Below are 16,989 nucleotides of genomic sequence, written 5' to 3'. Positions count from 1 at the left end.
GCTTTTGAATTACATGGAGCACTTCTTCAGGTCTAAGAAGAGCTCTGGGTACCTCAAAAGCTTGTCTCTCTCAGCAACAGCAGTTGGGCCAATAAAAGATATTACCTCACCAGCATTGTGTCTCTAACATCACAATGTGGCAAGTAGTGTTTGAAAGTGTTTCCAACAGTAAAATTGTTAGGAATTTCATTAGGACGCTTATTTTTTGAGATTTTCAATATAATTTTGCAGACTAAAGTGTGTTAGACAGCCATCATGACAGAAGCAGTTAATTTTCAGGATATATATTTGACCCAAACCTCAATTTCTGAGGCCAGAATTCAGGACTAAGCATGTAAAACTGCTTACTCAAAAATCTGTGTTCATGGTTTCTTATGATTATATGTCTAGTACTTCTGATCTAGCCTGAACCTTTAGAGGACCATTTGTCCGTACAGTATAGACTACTATCTTTTGACTGATGCAAAGTGTATCTTGTACCTACCATAATTTGCTGGCAGGGTAGATTGTAAAGACCACCCATAATAGATTTCTGGTTGGGATTCTTGATGCTTTACATTTTTTCTTGATCCAGACTGAAATTCCTGTCATGCAGCAGGTTCTATGTGATGAAATCTTCTCCTTTGGCCTCTAAACAGAACCAAATTTGAGATTATTTTTTCCTAAGAGATTCGATCTAAGATTATTGATACACCTTGGCTGTGTCTACCCTTTCTTTTTATTTCAGAGTGGTGGGTAAAATGATATTTGATGCTCATTTAAAATAAATATTTATCTGATTATAATGTAAAGAAGTGACATGAAACTCAGACAGATTGAAAGATGCCAAACTTTTAAAATGTGTTTTTTCTGAACCAGAGGTTAGAAATCACTTCCTGCTACTATTAATAAATTGGTAGGATCATGTAGAAGAGAAATTTATCTACTGCCCTAATCAAGTGTAATTTATCAGGATGACTGAGAGAGACTCTTTTATAATTAAGTTTTATCATCTAAATATGGTTGAATAGGTGAGAGGAGATGGCTCTGGGAATTGTTAATGGGAGACAGAGCATTCTGATTCTGTACCATCAGTTGAAATCTGGTCTGGGTTGCAGGGAATCCGTTTCATGGGTTATATATACTGAGATATTGGTTTCAGTCTAGTTCTTAGCATTCACATCACAACGTAAGTGGCATTAAATGGCCATTCTGGATGATAGTCACAGAATGGAAGAGAACTGGATTGCCCATGGAGTTTAAATTGCTTTCTCACCTCTAGATGTGGTCTTTCATTTTCAGGACAGTTTAACTTGTTTTGTTTTGCACTAACAACGTGCTCAGTGTTGTACAAGATGCAAATAAGACTGTCTTTGCCTAAAAGGGTGCATAATCTTAAAGATTACCCCAAGAATTCATGTTTTTTAAACTGATTTTTAAATCAAGATTGGATTTAAAAATTGTCAGTGAAGCAGAATCCATCATGACCCTTCATAAATTGTTCCAATGGTTAATTACTCCCTATTAAAAATTTGTCTTATTTCTAATCTGAATTTATCTAGTTTCAGCTTCCAGCCATTGGATCACGTCATACCTTTCTCTGCTAAACTGAAGAAACCATTACTAAATACTTGTTCTCCATGAAGATTCTTAGACTGGAATCACGTTATCCCCTAACTCCTTTAAGGAGCTCGAGCCATAGCTTAAATCCATCATTATAAGGCAGATTTTCTAATTTTTTTAACCATTCTTGTGGCTCTTCTCTGAATCCTCTGCAATTTTTTAACATCCTTCTTGAACTGTGGATACCATATTCCAGCAGTGGTCGCATCAGTGCCAATGTGCACCAGTGCCAAAAGAATAAGTAAAATAACCTCTCTGCTCAAAATGCTCTTATTTATGCATCTAAGGATCACGTTAGGCCTCATGGCCAAAGACCAAATGCACACACAACATTAAAATAAATAAAAGGCCTAGCCTAATTTCATGCTAATTCAATAATCCTTATTTTTGTAGTAGAGAATTTTGCAGAATTCTCCTCTACTATCCAGAGGGGGTAAGTAATCCTTTGGAAATTGAGCTATATTTAAGCCTAACATTTGATAGGTTTCATTCTTGTAAAATACTGTTTTGTTTCATTTCCACTTTGGGCAAAAATCAATGGCAACAGCAGCTACAAGTGAGAGAAGCAGGGTGCTCCTCTTGTGTACTTTCACCATTTTACATTTGAAAAAGTTGGTGTAGCAGTCTACTGCTGTTTCAGCTCCCAACAAGAGACATAGGCTGTGTTTATACTAATGGCGGCAAATTCGCCGCCGCCAGATCGATCTTTCAGGATCGATTGAGCGGTCAGTGTAGACCTGCTCAATCGATCAGGAATTCGACTGAGTAAATCCACCCCCTCAAGAAGCATAGCGCTGCATCCTGTCGGCGCAGCGCAGTGTGAACAGCGTGCAGAAGGGAAGCAGTGCAGTCGACATGAGTTACGCGAACTACTCTGTGTAGTTTGCGTTACTCCCATCGACTGCTGCCGAATCATGAGGTAAGTGTAAACCAGCCCTCAATCACATTTGTCTCCTTTAGGAAGGGACATAGAACTTTTTCTTTGCTCTGATTAAGATCATTTCAAAGGGTTTTGCATGAAGTCTTTTTTTTTTTTTTTTCTCCCTTAGGAACTTTATTTTAAAAATTCTTTCTTTGGGCCGCATCCTACTGAATATTCTTAACAAATAACTTATTTAGGAGTGGTACTTAGCATCTCTGATGAGGTGCTCAGTACCTCAGAGGATTGGTTGCTCAGGTCTTGGGTTGTGCATAGTCACATGTCTCCAAAGTCTTATGCCCATAGGTACTATACCATGGGCTCAAGGTCTAGTTTAGCTTTGCTGAAATAAAGCTTTTCCTTTTTTTTTTTTTTTTAAATCAGTGTAGTTTCTTAATCTGAGTAAAGACCAAATTCAGAGACATGCAGATCTAAATCTCCCATCTTCCTAGAAGGCCTTTAATAATTCATTTGTCATAGCAACAGTCTTGCAGTTAATAAGGCCTCTACACGAAGAAGAATTATAATCCCTGTTGGATACAGACAAAAATGTAGTAACATTAATGAAAATTGTAATGGTGGTAAGTTGTTTTAGAAGCGCTTTGGCAATATAATTTCCTCCTTTCCTTTCTTGCCTCTTGCAAATCTAGGACTGGCACAAAGAATGGAGATTTTGCACAAATATGGAGAGTATCCTATATTTTTGGAGAGTCAAGGATGACTTTTTGGAAGGTTCTGGGATCCACAATATATACACGTGGTTATGACTTGTATAGATACTAATAGGAAACTAAAATGAAATGCTTCCACAAAGTATTATTAGATATTATGGTAGTGCCTGACAATATTTTATATACTTCGTAACAAATCAGGGTTTACAATTTCTTCAATAAAAAGGTGTCTAATGATAGTGAGTCTAATTCCGCTCTTACTTACGCTGGTGTAAAGCAGGAGTAGCTATACTGAAGACTATGGAATTATGCTCACATACTCAGTGTGAGATCAGAATCAGGCCTAATAATTCATGAAAGCACCGTAAATTACTCGCTCTACTAACTTACCATTATAAATCCTTCTTATTTACATAGCTCCATAAATGTGCATGGCACTCTATAAACAATTAAGACAACAGTCTTGCTTGCCATGAATCATTATTATTATTTTACACTGTGACAGTCCAAGAGCATGTGAGGCAGCTTGGTGATCTGTTCTCAAAAGGAGCTAAGTCTGTGAAATGAAGTGCAATAAATAGTTGTCAGATCTAGTGCAAAGAGTGTCACAGGCGGAAACCGTGGGTAGAAAAATGTAGAAGCAGTGAGTTAAACTGCTGTGTTAAGACTAACATCATCCAGTGTAAATGATCTTTCCAGCTACCATTCCAATTGTAACACTATCTGCAACAGCACTGTGCATGCGTGTGCATCTGTGTTCTCTCCTGGTTTCAAAGATATCTAGTGTAAGGATGTCTCCATTCAGCCTTTTGATGAAACACAGAAGCTTATTTAAACAAGTCTCTGTGATGATTGATCAAGGTTTTACACTGGAGGTCTGTAGCAGTTTAAATTGTAGCTTTTCAGACCTGACACAAAATCTTTGGCAATAAATCACTTCAGAAAGCCCATTATTTCTTAATTACAGGACCTATTACTGTCTAGATTTAGAAAATCCTCAGTGGGTTAAAAGAATGTTTGGTTGCGGGGGGAGTTTTCACTTAACCTTCCAGCTGTGTCAGACCACATCAATGGACCATCATTATCAGATAGAAAAAAAGAGAGAGAGACTGAGACTTGAGGACCAAAGATAGCGAAGTGGGTGTTTCAGAACATTCCTCAGGATGACTGAGAGGGAGAAAGGGCCATGGCATTGTGTCCTCCCCTCCTTTAGTAAAGTTGGGAGGTGGATTGGGAAACTTAGAGAGTTCTGCCAAGGAGAAAAGGTAAAAGAAAGTAAGGGCAGGAATTATAAGCAAGGAAAAGAATAGGTAGCTAGTGGTTCTCCTGAGGTGATGATAAGTTTAGTTAGCTCCAGTTTCTACTCCCAACCATCTGCACATTCCCATTCTGTGGGTTTAATTCATTGTTTCTTTGTTGAAATTCCCATTGATGACAATGGGAATTTTGTTATGCAAGGGCTGCAGGATAAGAAGTGTTTATATACTTTTACAGTCCCCAAGATAAAATGCTTTCCTCTCTGCTACTTGGGAATTCAATGCACTTATTCGTTTCCTAGATTATCCTCTGGTTTCTGAGGACAACACCCATTATGTGACAATAGTTAACGTATTTGTGACTGGACCCCATATCATTGTGGTGAGGTGCTTTGGAAATACAGAGAAGGAAAGAGGAGATTTAAAGGCAATAGTAGATTAAAATTTGTAGCTTGGAGAAATCAAATAATTATAAAACATGAAAATGTTTCCCAGGAGACGTCTTAGCTGTGGTTGTCAGTGCAGCCCAAGGGCGGTATTGCTTTGCCTGCCAACTGCAGAAGTTTTCCAGAAGAAATACTTCACTATTTAACTATTGCCCAAATCAAATCATCTGCATAAAACACACTGCTCTCATAGCCAATCATCCACAGGCATAACAAAAAGCACAATAACTATTTCAGATATTTATTGTAGTTTCTTTCATCTGAGGATCTTGGAGCTTTGTTATGTAAGTGGTATGCACATTTTACAGATGAGTATAATGAAGTATAAATTCATCAGCCTGGAGAAGGCTAGTGCAAGGCATGCAATCCACTTGAGTCCCACTAAATCCCATTTGAAGTCCACTCAAATTTCACTGATTAGAAACTTATTCCTTAGCCTTTGATAAGTCAGCAGTAGCACAATAATCAGAAGCATGTGTGTACTCCATTGACTTCAGGGAGACTACTCACATGCTTAAATGCTCTGCTGGATCAAGGCCTTATTTGTGACATTAATGAGTGACATTCATTAATGAGTGACATTAACTTCTGACAATCTGATGTTTGCTTCCCCCTCCTCGCCCCTTCTCTCTCCATCTATTGCACTTTTGAGTTGTTTTCTGCTTGTATTTCTTTGTTTTACAGAATGTGAGTTTCCTTAAACTCACAGTTCAATTTGAACTTTCCTTAGAGGTTACCTGTAGAGGAGACTATTGGTTCATCTACACAGGGATAAAGCGGCAAGGCCATGGTTGGCCCAAGTTGGCTTACTCTGGTTCATAGGGCTTGGGCTGCAGGGCTAAAAATTGCCATGTAAACGTTCGGGTCCAAATGTCTACATGGCAATTTTTCAGCCCCTGAGCCATGTCCCCAAGTCAGCTGACCTGGGCCAGCTGATTTATTTTTAATCCCTGTGTTGACATACCCTATAAATGCTTTTTTATAAATTATGCTTAGGGCCGGGCAACACCCTCAGTCCATAGTAGAATTCCCCCTGGCATCATATGGAGTTACACTCAGGGATTGGGGTCAGAATGTAGCTTTCAGCATCTAACCTGTCTTGTGCTGTTTGAGTTGCATTTATTATGATGATTTTACTTTCATTTCTACATTGAGTATGTTGCATTCTCCTCTCTATGCTATGGATTGTGAAGTACAAGGGCAGCATACCTGAAAATAGCATCAAACCAGGTATAAGTGAGTACCTATCCATTGACTTAAGTGGGCTTGCACCTGCCATCAGCCAGTCTGAATCTGGCCTGTAATTTATACCTGACATTTAACTTCAATTCCTTGCAGAGCCTTAGTCAAGTTATCTGCCAGACAAATTCTTATGTTAGATGCTTGTGAGAATTCCATTTGATAGCTGATTTCAAGCACCCTTTTACACTTTAAACCTCGTGAATACTTCCTATAGCTTCTTTACAATTGGATTAACAGGCTGGTTTACTTGGCACAAGATAAATGAACAAAAAGCACAATATCCCCATAACCCATGGTCCATATTTAGATTAAATTTAAACTACACTTCGTTGGTCACCTGAAAGCATAATCTGTGTTTTCCCTTCTTTTGCCATCAAACATTTCCATTAATTCAACAATCGCCCATAATGTACATTTGTCGTATGAGAGACCAGCTTATGAAATACATTTTGTTTTTGTGTTCTATGACTTTCAAAGCCATTGGAGTTGTTTGTACTCTATAAAAACAGAGTATTTGTTTAGAATATTTGTCTGAAGAATTTTCCATCAGACTGCTTCATGTTGCGTTGAGCTGTTTGTGGCCTAACCATATTACTAAAAGAGAGAGAACACAGGCAACACATCCTCACTGAGAAAACAGATGGTACATAGTGTGTTTAGAAAAAAACACAATAAATCCTAGAAGGGGAAACGAAGCATTGACAGGAAAAAAGCTATTAACAAACATTACTGGGTTAGGGTTATCACAATCCCAAATCATTGAAGGATTAAAAGGCATAGATGGGCTCCTGCATGTGCAGGTGCATACTGAAGTATTGCATTGGACGCAGCGTGTCAGATGTGGTCCTATGTGGAGTGGCAATGAACATATTGAACTTCAGATTGGAAAACAGTCACTTTTATTTCAATTTTATCTCTGCTACTGACTTGAGACCGAAATCAGACGGGAGTCTATGGGGAAGCTAAGGGACTCTGGATTTATAATTTAGACTCTTGTGTTCATTTTGTTTCACACCCATTTGTGTGATTTGCATCTCTTTATACTGAATTTATGTCTCTTAAGTTGGTGCAATTTACGTGCTGAAGAACTGAATTAAAGTGTGACTGATTTAAACTTGCACCTTCTTTACATCCTCTGTTAGTAACTTTTCCTGCTACACCCTTCTTATCCAGCCTCTTGGCTGGTAGGATACTCCCATTTTAGACTCCCTTAAATTCCTAACACTTGGACCTTATTCAGGTGGTGTAAATTGCACACTGACAGTGGGTGTGACTCAAAGTGTGTCTAATTTACAACTTGAAGGAATCAGAAGAAGGTGTGAGGTACAGCAGCTATATTCTTTTATATTCACTTAAATGTACCTTTGTATTGGTCTCTTCCTCTGAGGCCTTCAGCAAGCCACTTAGTCCCAGAACAGAAAGAGAGTTAGACCCTGATTTAGATGCCTAAATCCCGATTTTAGGCACCACTGCAATCCACAAAACCCCCACTTGGCTGCCACCTAAATTTGTGGACACCCAAACTCACTGGGCACTTAAATTTCCACTGTGAAAATCCTCTCAGTGCTAAGCTGCTGCCTCCGATCAGTGACTGGTTGCCTACCTCCCCAGTGTAATCCTCAGAGCAGAGGAAGATAGGTGTTCACCTGCATATCTCACCTGCAGGGCCTGATATGATAGCTGTGAGCTGAGCAAGCCTAACTCCACACAAAACGGATGTGGCGGGGAGGAGGATTCCCTTCTAACCTTTAGCTCATTGGTTAGGGTGTTCACCTCGGATGTGGGAGACCCTGGTTCAATTTCCCTTCTGCTTGATGAAACACCAGTGTTTGAACAGGGATTTCCCACCTCTCAGTTGAGTGTCCTCTAACCAAAATGGAACCTACACAACCTACACAAAATGGAACAGCTTCAACAGGAAAGATTCAGAGTGACTCACATCAAAATATCTCCTAGTCCACTGATTAGGGCAGTGCAGAAATCCCTTTCTGGATTTCGGCCTTCACCTCGCTGTGTGTTTCCATTTGAAAGCCAGGTATCATTGAAGGAATGGTGTAACAGTATAATATTTTTACAGTGCTTTGACACTCTGGGGTCAAAATCATCTCTAGTTTAACTTAATTAAAGTTAATGGTGTTACACAAGGGGTACATTTGGCTCAGTAAAGTGCTATTCATTATTCTTCCATTTCCCCCTGCTGATTGAGGTAATAGAACAGTTTGTTGAGTTGACCAGGTAGAGACCTCAGACCTGTGTTTATGATATTTAGTCCAAGAAATTCTATATTTGAGTGCTTTTGTACATTTGAACATTCATTTGTGTTCAAAATGATCTGCTTCTTCAGGTTCTCCTTCACTTTAGAACAAGTACATTAGAAAAATTCTCTGTGGAATTGTCTGTTATTGGAAGACAATCCAATTTCATTGTAGGTGCCTCACGATACAGCCAGCCAAAATTCTCTTCTGCTACTTTCTATTAACAGGCAAGAATTTTGTCAAACCTTAACCACCATGAAAGATTCAGTGCTTGCTTTCCAGTAAAAGCCTGATCATGCCATCACTGAACGAACTGTGGGGTGCCAATCTACAGCAGGATTCTGCCTTTCAAGAGTGTTGTGTATGCCATTTCAGTTTAGGTAGATTGGTGGAAACCAGAAAGCTTTCTTTAAACTTTATTCTTTCAAGTTTCACATTCCAAAGAAGAAAAGAGATGTAATTGTCAGGAGAAGAGCTCTTGTTAGTCATATGAAATTTTGGCTTTGTTATTCATCTGGTGAGTAATCATCTTTTCTTTTCTTTTTTAAATTCACTGAAAAGACCTAATAGATATAGGACAAGGAAATATTTGCCCCAAACTTGAGCTGCTAGAGAAAGACAATGCCACACTAAATAGATCATGTCCCCTCTTTTTCAAAGAAGGAATGAGGATGATAATATCCTAAGCCCTTGAGAAGCTGTGTCTCATGAATTGTCTTTCTTTCCCCAGATGACATATATAGAGTGACTCCTCTACTACTTACAGTGCCTGTCGCTGGATCAATTTGATAAAAAGGTTGGTTATTAATTATACCTAATGCTTAGCTTGGCTTGTATGAAAATGCTGTTTGGTCTTGGTTTTAGACCTCCCTTACTTTGTCAGTGATTAATCAATGATGGAATGTTAAATACCCTCAATTCAAGTGGAGAAGGTCAACATGTCCCACTTGAGAAAACAGAACATTATAATCTGTATGGTCTTCCCATAGAGTAATTAGCATTAGGGTAACCTTAATGGAATTGGGAGACGTGACTTTCAATAACAAGGTTGTTGACATGTTCAAGAGTAGTTGAATGTAACAGAAATCAATGGGAACTACTAGCCAATTCACTTTTGTTAATCAAGCTTAAAAGGCTGTTTCCAATTTATATCACTATTGTTGTTTTGCTCTTTCTCACTCCATTCACAGGAGCTTGTGAATAGTAACTGATTCACTCTCCATCTCTAGAAAGCAGTGTGTATTCTATTTTATTTTTTTCTGCAAAATGATATGCAAGGGATCACACAACATTACTTATTTAGAGGATGTTTGACCTTGGACTTAATTTGCTGTACCTCTCCATCTCTGTCTCAATAATGAACTGATTTCTGCTTAAGTTGAAGGGGATATTGGGCCCACCTCAACACTATTCATGTGAAAGAGTAAAGAGGCCAGTTATGTTTAGCAGACACTTTGAAATTATTAATTAATATTATTGGGTCACATCCTTGGCTGGGCAGAATTTACCCTCAACACAGGTGAGGAGAGCAGGGGGACAGTGACACTTAAAACTACCTTTCTGTTCATTCAACCTTGGGCCAGCAAGAGACCAAAATAACCTCTCTGGCTTATTTTACAGAAACCTAAGAATTGTTGTAAGTTACAGTGATGGCAACAGGCCCACAGAGACAGCTGCAGTGACTGAGGAACTGGTGGAATACTGTGAATTCCATCCCTTGCCTCCTGCTCATGGTGTGCAACTCCTTGTCACTAACTACCCTTACAACACACGTACATGGATGGAGGGGACAAGTGTTATAGAGATTGCTCTGTGTCAGAAGTAGAGTTGTTTGAGAAATGGTTTTTTCCTGTCCCCTCCCCAGTGAAAAATTATGACAAAAAGTTTTTGTTTTTCATCAGTTTTCCTGTGAATTTTTTGTGGTTGTCATCAAAAGACTGAAACGGGAGTGGGAGGGGGTTGACCTTCAGCTGCCCAACTCACTGTTAATTTGTGAAACATTTTCAGGATTCTTATGTAAAGCTGGGGGAAAGAGAGGGGAAATTTCATGGAAATTTTAATTTAATTGAAAAGCCATTTTAATTCTGTTGAGGCAGGGGGAAATGTTTTTATGGAAAGTTTCAGCCAGCTCTTGTCAGGAGGAATCCTTGAGTGCCCCTTTAGGAGTTGCTTTTCAAGTGCTTTTCTCTTTTCAAAATAAAACCCAGAGTAGTGTGCTGACCTATAGGTACACATCTTCCTTTTTCATCCATAATCTTATTTTGTTGCAATTGTAATGAACGAATATTGTAACTTAATCAAGGTAATTGCGAGTATTTCATTGGGAAAGGTTAGAATAGATTTAATGGAGTGTGGAGTGTTGTTATTTTGGTATTAAACTGGCCAGCTTATACTGGGTATTTATTTTATTCATCCGAGATTGGAAGATTTAGTGCAAAGTAATACAGAGCACATTTCTACCTTTTTCGCAGAAAATGTTTGATTAGCATTATTTGTCTTGGACTCAGAACTTTAAATATGTGGAGTGCAAATAACTGTTCAAACAATAAAGTTCAAACATTTCATGCAGATGAGTATACAAAAGATTAGAGGGATGGCAATTTTCCTGAAGTGGAAGGTGTGATATGCAAAAGGATTTCAACATTAGAGTGCCTAGGTTATCTAAAACCAACAATTTTATTTGGTAAAAATGTTCCTTTATTAAAAAACAAAAAAAGTGCATATCCTTTTGGTGCATTAAGACAGTTCTTTGTTTGTTCCTAGTGTATGAGACACTTCAGGAGGTCTGGCCTAATTTCAGGATGTGCTAGAGAACAGCTGATGTGCTGACAGTCCCTAAATTTGACTCTCTGGCCAGGGTGTTTTCAGTAGATCCTCGTTAATTGAATTCTCCCATTTGTCTAACAGTGACTGTTTCCATTCATGGTTCCAAGCCTATCTGTTCATGTTCTTTGCCTTAACATGGATGGGTTGGAAAGGTGGTGGTGGTGGGGGGGTTTAATGTAACTGACTGAGGATGTCTTTGTGTTTTATTCTCTTGTGACATGCTGAAAGTTACAGATGTGAGGATTGTCTTTTGATGCAAACAGGTGTCATCCATGTGAGCTGAACAACTTTATTAATTGTGCTGTTATTGATATAAGTGAATCCAGAAACTTGTTCTTTATAAATCTAAAACCGAAGTTCAGTAAAGTTCAGGACAGGGAGTAACAGTGTAATCTAAATTTCTTCTCATTGCCCCAGCATCCACATGGAGAGACCACGTCATTATTATATTACAGAACCAAGTAGAAGTTCTAACTCAGACTGAATCTCCACTGAGGCCTGTCACAGGTTGGCTGGCCTTCTGTGGCAACTTGGGTTCAACGCTCCCTGTGGTCTAGCACTTTAGTGGTAATCTGTGATCCCAGCTGGGTGCTTAATTAGAAGGACTGACCCAAGCTGCGAAGGACTACTTAAAGAGAGCTGAATTCTGTCAGAGGAAGCTGACCTAGGAACAAGGGGACCTCCCTCTCATTGGAAAGGCATGTTGTAAAAAGCCGCAGAGATTGAATTAATCTCTATGGTGGGCCTTGGAAAGGCACAAAGAAGCAGCCCTGACAGGCCAGCATTCTAGCAGAGAAAGGAGGGCCACCCAGGGAGAAGCCAGATGGTTGAGAACCAGAAGAAAGGTTGTTTTATGCGCAGACGGCAGGGAAACAGTACAAGGAGCTTGGATGTAAGAAGGGGCTAGGGGAATAGCAGTACATCTGAAGAAGCAGACCTAGCAGCTTAATACAGGGTTCCTGGGCTTGAACCTAGAGCAAAGGGATGGCACATATTCCCCTACCAGCCATGAGGAAGGAGCATACAAGCCCAACATAAGGACTAATGATCCCCTTGAGGGGCTGAAGACTGACCCCAAAGGACAGTACAAGAGGGACTGGCCCAAAAGAGAACTGAAGGATCTTTTGTCCTGGGATGGTTTTAAACTTCATTTAATTGTACTTTTGTAATCATGGAAGAGGACTGAACTTTTATGTAACTTGTCTGGAGGTCCCGGAACATCCTGACTGTGAAGGGCCAATAAAGCTATTATTAGAAACTACCAGAAATGAAGGCTCCTTGTAGTGCAGAACCATTAAGGGGGGGGGGGGGAGGGAGAGGGTGGCACTATGACAGTAAGACCAACCACCTATATGGCCTCTTTGCTCTGAGCACTATACACATGCATAGAAAGGCAGGCCCTGCCATGAAGAGCTTTATGACTATGGCTTAGAAAGCAGTTCAGTCTCTATTCACCATTTGGGCTCTATGTAAAGAATGACAACAAAAGTTAATTGATAGGAATTGGTCTTCTGGGAACTGCACTGAGAACTTTTTTTCTACATAGAATATAAAACATATCCTATAGTAACAATATTTGGTCACTGCTCATGTGGGAACAGTTCAATAGCACTATGCTGCTTTTAAGTGTCCAGTCTCTACCCATTAATTTTTTTTTTTTTAAACAGATATGTGTCTTCCTCAGTTCCTTTCAGAAACTATGTGTTTGTGGCTTGAATTTTTGAAGCATTCAGATGCATAAGTGCCCATTCCTAAACTGGTGATTGCATATTGTTTTTCCACTCATGCTCAATTTCATTCACAGCAAATGTGGCTTATGTTGTAGTGATTATACTTCCATAAACAGCTTCCGGTAGATCAGCTGACTATTTAGTGACTAAAAACTGAGCCATAGATTTTTATAAAAAAAAAAGTGTAGTTTAGTGACTGGATTTCATCTCCTTATGGAATGCTAAAATATTCCAACCCATTGGAAGCGAGAACATGTATTACAATTACAAATCTATAATCAATTAATAATTGTGTTTTCTCCTGTACTGTGTATTTCCTTACATCCTAGTCCTCTTGGACTGAGAACTTGCTCTTTGTTCAAGAATGGACTTGCTGAAATGCAGTGGAAAGGAGAAAGGCAGAGGGTGCCCCAAAGTTCATTGTTTGAAGACACTCTTACAAAGGTATTGGGTCTGAAATGCTTGGTAACCACTGATGTGAGGCTAGCTCTTGCGCTTTGACCTAGCTCTTGCCACTGCTCAAGGAATATAGTCTGGTTTCTAGCTGGGAATCAGAACTGTTGAGAGCATCAATTTCTCTCAGTGAGGAGGAGTCATGGGTTTTCATCCCAGAATGAGCCCCAGCTACACAGAACCCCCCTCCCCCCATGTGGTTGCTGGGCCTTCCCCTTGCTCACCAGTTCCATCTGGGTCTTCAGTGGCCTAGCCCTCCAGCCAGGTCACTTAAAAGTTCAGTCCCTTTCAGGGATATCCAAGTCCAGCCGTAACTGGTGGCTTCCCCCAGCTGGCCTCTTCATCATCACTTCACCCAGGTCCTCTGGAGTGAGCAGCAAAGTCCTTCCAACTTGCCACAGGATTCAACGAAAATCACACACTTCTGTCCAGAGTAACAGGTCTCAGAACTCCATCCTGGGCCCCTCAGTAGAGCTCATAACTATGAAAAACAATAAAACTCTACTGAAGCATCTTCTGCCCCTCCCTGGGCCTGAGCCTCTCATCCAAATTCAGGAGACAATCCCCCTTCCCCAGCCCTCTTCCTGAAGCTGGGCTTGTGCTTCAGATGGCCTCTCCTTAAACAGGAGTTCACAGCTCTCTTCCTTGCAGCTGGGTTTTGAGTTAGTCAGTTGTAGATCCTTAGCCAGCTCCAATCTCAGCTGACCCCTTTTTCCAGTTAGTCCTCCGGCTGAGAGCATTCAGCAGGCTGACCCCTTCCTGCTATTATCTACCCTGCTAAGAAGTAGAAGGTAGCATTTATCCTGGTCTCCTTCTCTCAGCTCATCCCTAATTGGTTAGGAAGGAGACGAGTCTTTCTCTACTCTGTCTTCAAGGTTCCTGGTCCCAGGCCCTTAAAGATAAAGTGATGGGATTTTCTCTCAAGCACCACTTATTCCTGGGACTGCTTTCCCTCTATCACTAACCCCTTAGGTCCTTATATATTGGACCTTTCAAAATTTTAAAACTACATGCCATATGACCGCTAGTGGGCTGACCTGTTACCTTTAAGGGCAAACAACTCCATCAGAGGAGGACTGAAACTGAATCTTTAAAATGTGCTCCTTGCATGAAGGTGAATAGCAGCATTACAGTTCTGATCTGGTTGGATTATCTGTATGGGTAATAAAATGTTTAGAAATCAAAGATATCAGCTTTTTCTGGTGTACAGAAGAGAGTCAGGTTTGTGTAATAATGCAAATATCATGTACGCAATAGTTATCAGGGATCATATCTGTATGTGTATGATGCCACAGTACTCTGTGCCATCCAATGTTTATTGTAATACTTAACCTTAAAGCATGTTGGGATAATGTTGTGCTGGGGAGAGACAGGATAATCTTGTGTTAAAATCATGACTCCTAGACTCAATAGTCTATATTCTATTCATTGCCGCAGACTTTCTGTGGGATCTTGGAAGTCCCTTACTCTCATTTAGTTCTCTTAGTTAAAAAGTGGGGATAAAAATTCCTGCTTTATAGGAGTGTTGAGACTTCATTTATTTGTGTTTGTAAAGCACTAAGATCCTGAGATGGCTACTGCTTTAAAATGCTAATTTTAAAAAATTAAGTTCTTATACAAAAGATAATACAAAAATATTCATGAACATCTATTCAAATAAAAATTGCAAATTCCCTTTTGTACTCATGACTCTCTATTTTCCATAAACCCCACACAAATAACTTCCTTTGCAGAAAATTAAGGCCCTAAAATTTTCAATGACTAGTTATTGAGTACTTCCATTTTGGAAATATCTTGAGGAAATATCTTAGAGACCTGAATTTTAGAGAGTGGGCACTCAGCATTCTAAAACGTCAGAACCCTTTAAGACATCTTAGGTTAGACACTTAAAAATTAGGTACTTAAATAGTCATTTGCCACTTTTGAAAATTTAGGCCAAAATCTCAAATATTCATGCAACAAAACTGTTTCCCAGGCCACCTTGGATTTCCTTCTCCCATATATAAAAGCTTCATGTTATTTACTAAGAGCAGCAACACTATCACATTCATAATTCATAATTTTGAGTTTTCAGAAGGTATTCAGTTTTAACTGATTTTTTTTTAACTTGGATTTTGGACCACTCAGGCACATCAAAATATTGATTATGTTTAGAAAATCCAATACATTAAATTAATGGATATGTTAGACTAACATTAAAGTGTAAATGTGAGACTGTTACAGGCAATGTAGGGGAAGATACACACGTGCTTATGTACATTTCAAGAAATCAACCACAGAATTAAACTGTGGTGACATGCATCAGTCTTTGGGGTAGAGACCATTGCACTAGAAGGGGCCTGGTCTATGACTGGGGCACCTACATACTATCAAAATACAAAATGAGTTAAGTAATTGCATACTATGAATAGCGAACAGCAAGATTTAGTTGATACAAATAGTTTAAAAACAACCTGTATTTAGCTGAAATATTTGCATAAAGTGTTCACTGAATAAGCAGAAAGTAAAAAAATCAATGTCCATTTATGGTAATCCATGAACAGAAGAGACCAAATATGCTGAGTAAACTTTAAATAGCTCATCCATCTCTACTGTAGAATGTCTTTCAGACTAACCAGAAGTGTAAGATTTCAGCAGGGAAGAAAAGCTATGCATTAACTAATACTTGAGAGAGAGAAAGTTAGTGGTCAGTAACCTTTCAGAAGTGGCATGCCAAGTCGTCATTCCCCCCTCCCGGTCGATCCCCATCCCTCCGTGCCTCTCTCCCACGTGACATGGGCCCAGCGCCCTAACCAGGAACCCTTCCCAGTGCCACCAAAAATTATAAACAACCCTGGCACCAACGGCAGTGTGAGTGCCGCTCAAAATCATCTCATGTGACACATTTGGCACGTGTGCCATAGATTGCTGACCTAGAGAGATTCAAGTCAAAGATGACACCAAAGTTATGGTCTTGAAGTGACAGGTTGGATGATGGTTTTCCATGGTAATTGAGAAAAAGAGGTAATGGGGAGAGCTTCAGGGAGAAGATTAAGAGCTCTGTTTTAGTCATGTTGAGCTTGAGCTGATGGCTAGACATCCATAAGGAGATGTCAGAGAGAGGCTGAGATTTTAGTTTGGAGACAGGTTTGGAGTAGAGGTAGATCTGTGAATCATCATTGTAAATATGGTAGTTGACTTTGTTTGTGGATGAGATCACCCAGAGATAAGGTATAGAGGGACGCGAGAAGAGGACTAAGGACAGAAGCTGGCCTAAACCCCAATGAAAGTTGAAGTTCAGGGAAGAGAACGATCCTCAAAAGGACACACTGAAGGAATTATGAGAGCAGTAGGAAGAGATCAGGAGTGGACAGAGTCATGGAAGCCAAGGGGGCACAAGATTTCAAGAAGAGCATAGTTGATTTTGTCTAAGGCAGCTGACAAGTTAAAGAGGATGAGGATGGAGTATTAGTTCTATCTAAGCTTTATTTAGGAAGAGGTCATTAGAGATGTTTATGAGAATGACTTCAGTGGCATACAAGGATCAGAAGCTGGATCGTGGAGGGTCTAATTCCAGACAGAAACTGGAAAGTATGTTCAATGAACTTAG

At 39.6% G+C, this 16,989-nt stretch overlaps 1 long non-coding RNA gene across 2 annotated transcripts in view; it reads left to right on the top strand.

The window, feature by feature from the left end:
- Window positions 1–16,989, top strand: part of LOC137165523 (uncharacterized) — an 82,585-nt gene that overhangs the window by 44,943 nt on the left and 20,653 nt on the right. The window contains exons 2-3 of one of the 2 annotated variants that reach the window (XR_010923403.1): window positions 9,122–9,187; window positions 10,012–11,112. This is a non-coding gene — a long non-coding RNA (uncharacterized lncRNA). Of the gene's footprint in view, window positions 1–9,121; window positions 9,188–10,011; window positions 11,113–16,989 lie in introns of those variants that run through there. The other variant, XR_010923402.1, reaches the window with a different exon arrangement.

Source organism: Emydura macquarii, unplaced genomic scaffold (genome assembly GCF_026122565.2).
Source record: "Emydura macquarii macquarii isolate MOO-44397 ecotype Brisbane River unplaced genomic scaffold, CSIRO-AGI_Emac_v2 contig_2768, whole genome shotgun sequence".
In the NCBI taxonomy this organism is placed as follows: domain Eukaryota; kingdom Metazoa; phylum Chordata; order Testudines; family Chelidae; genus Emydura; species Emydura macquarii.
Note: the sequence above shows the minus strand (reverse complement) of the source record. Positions and strands in the feature narration are given on the sequence as shown.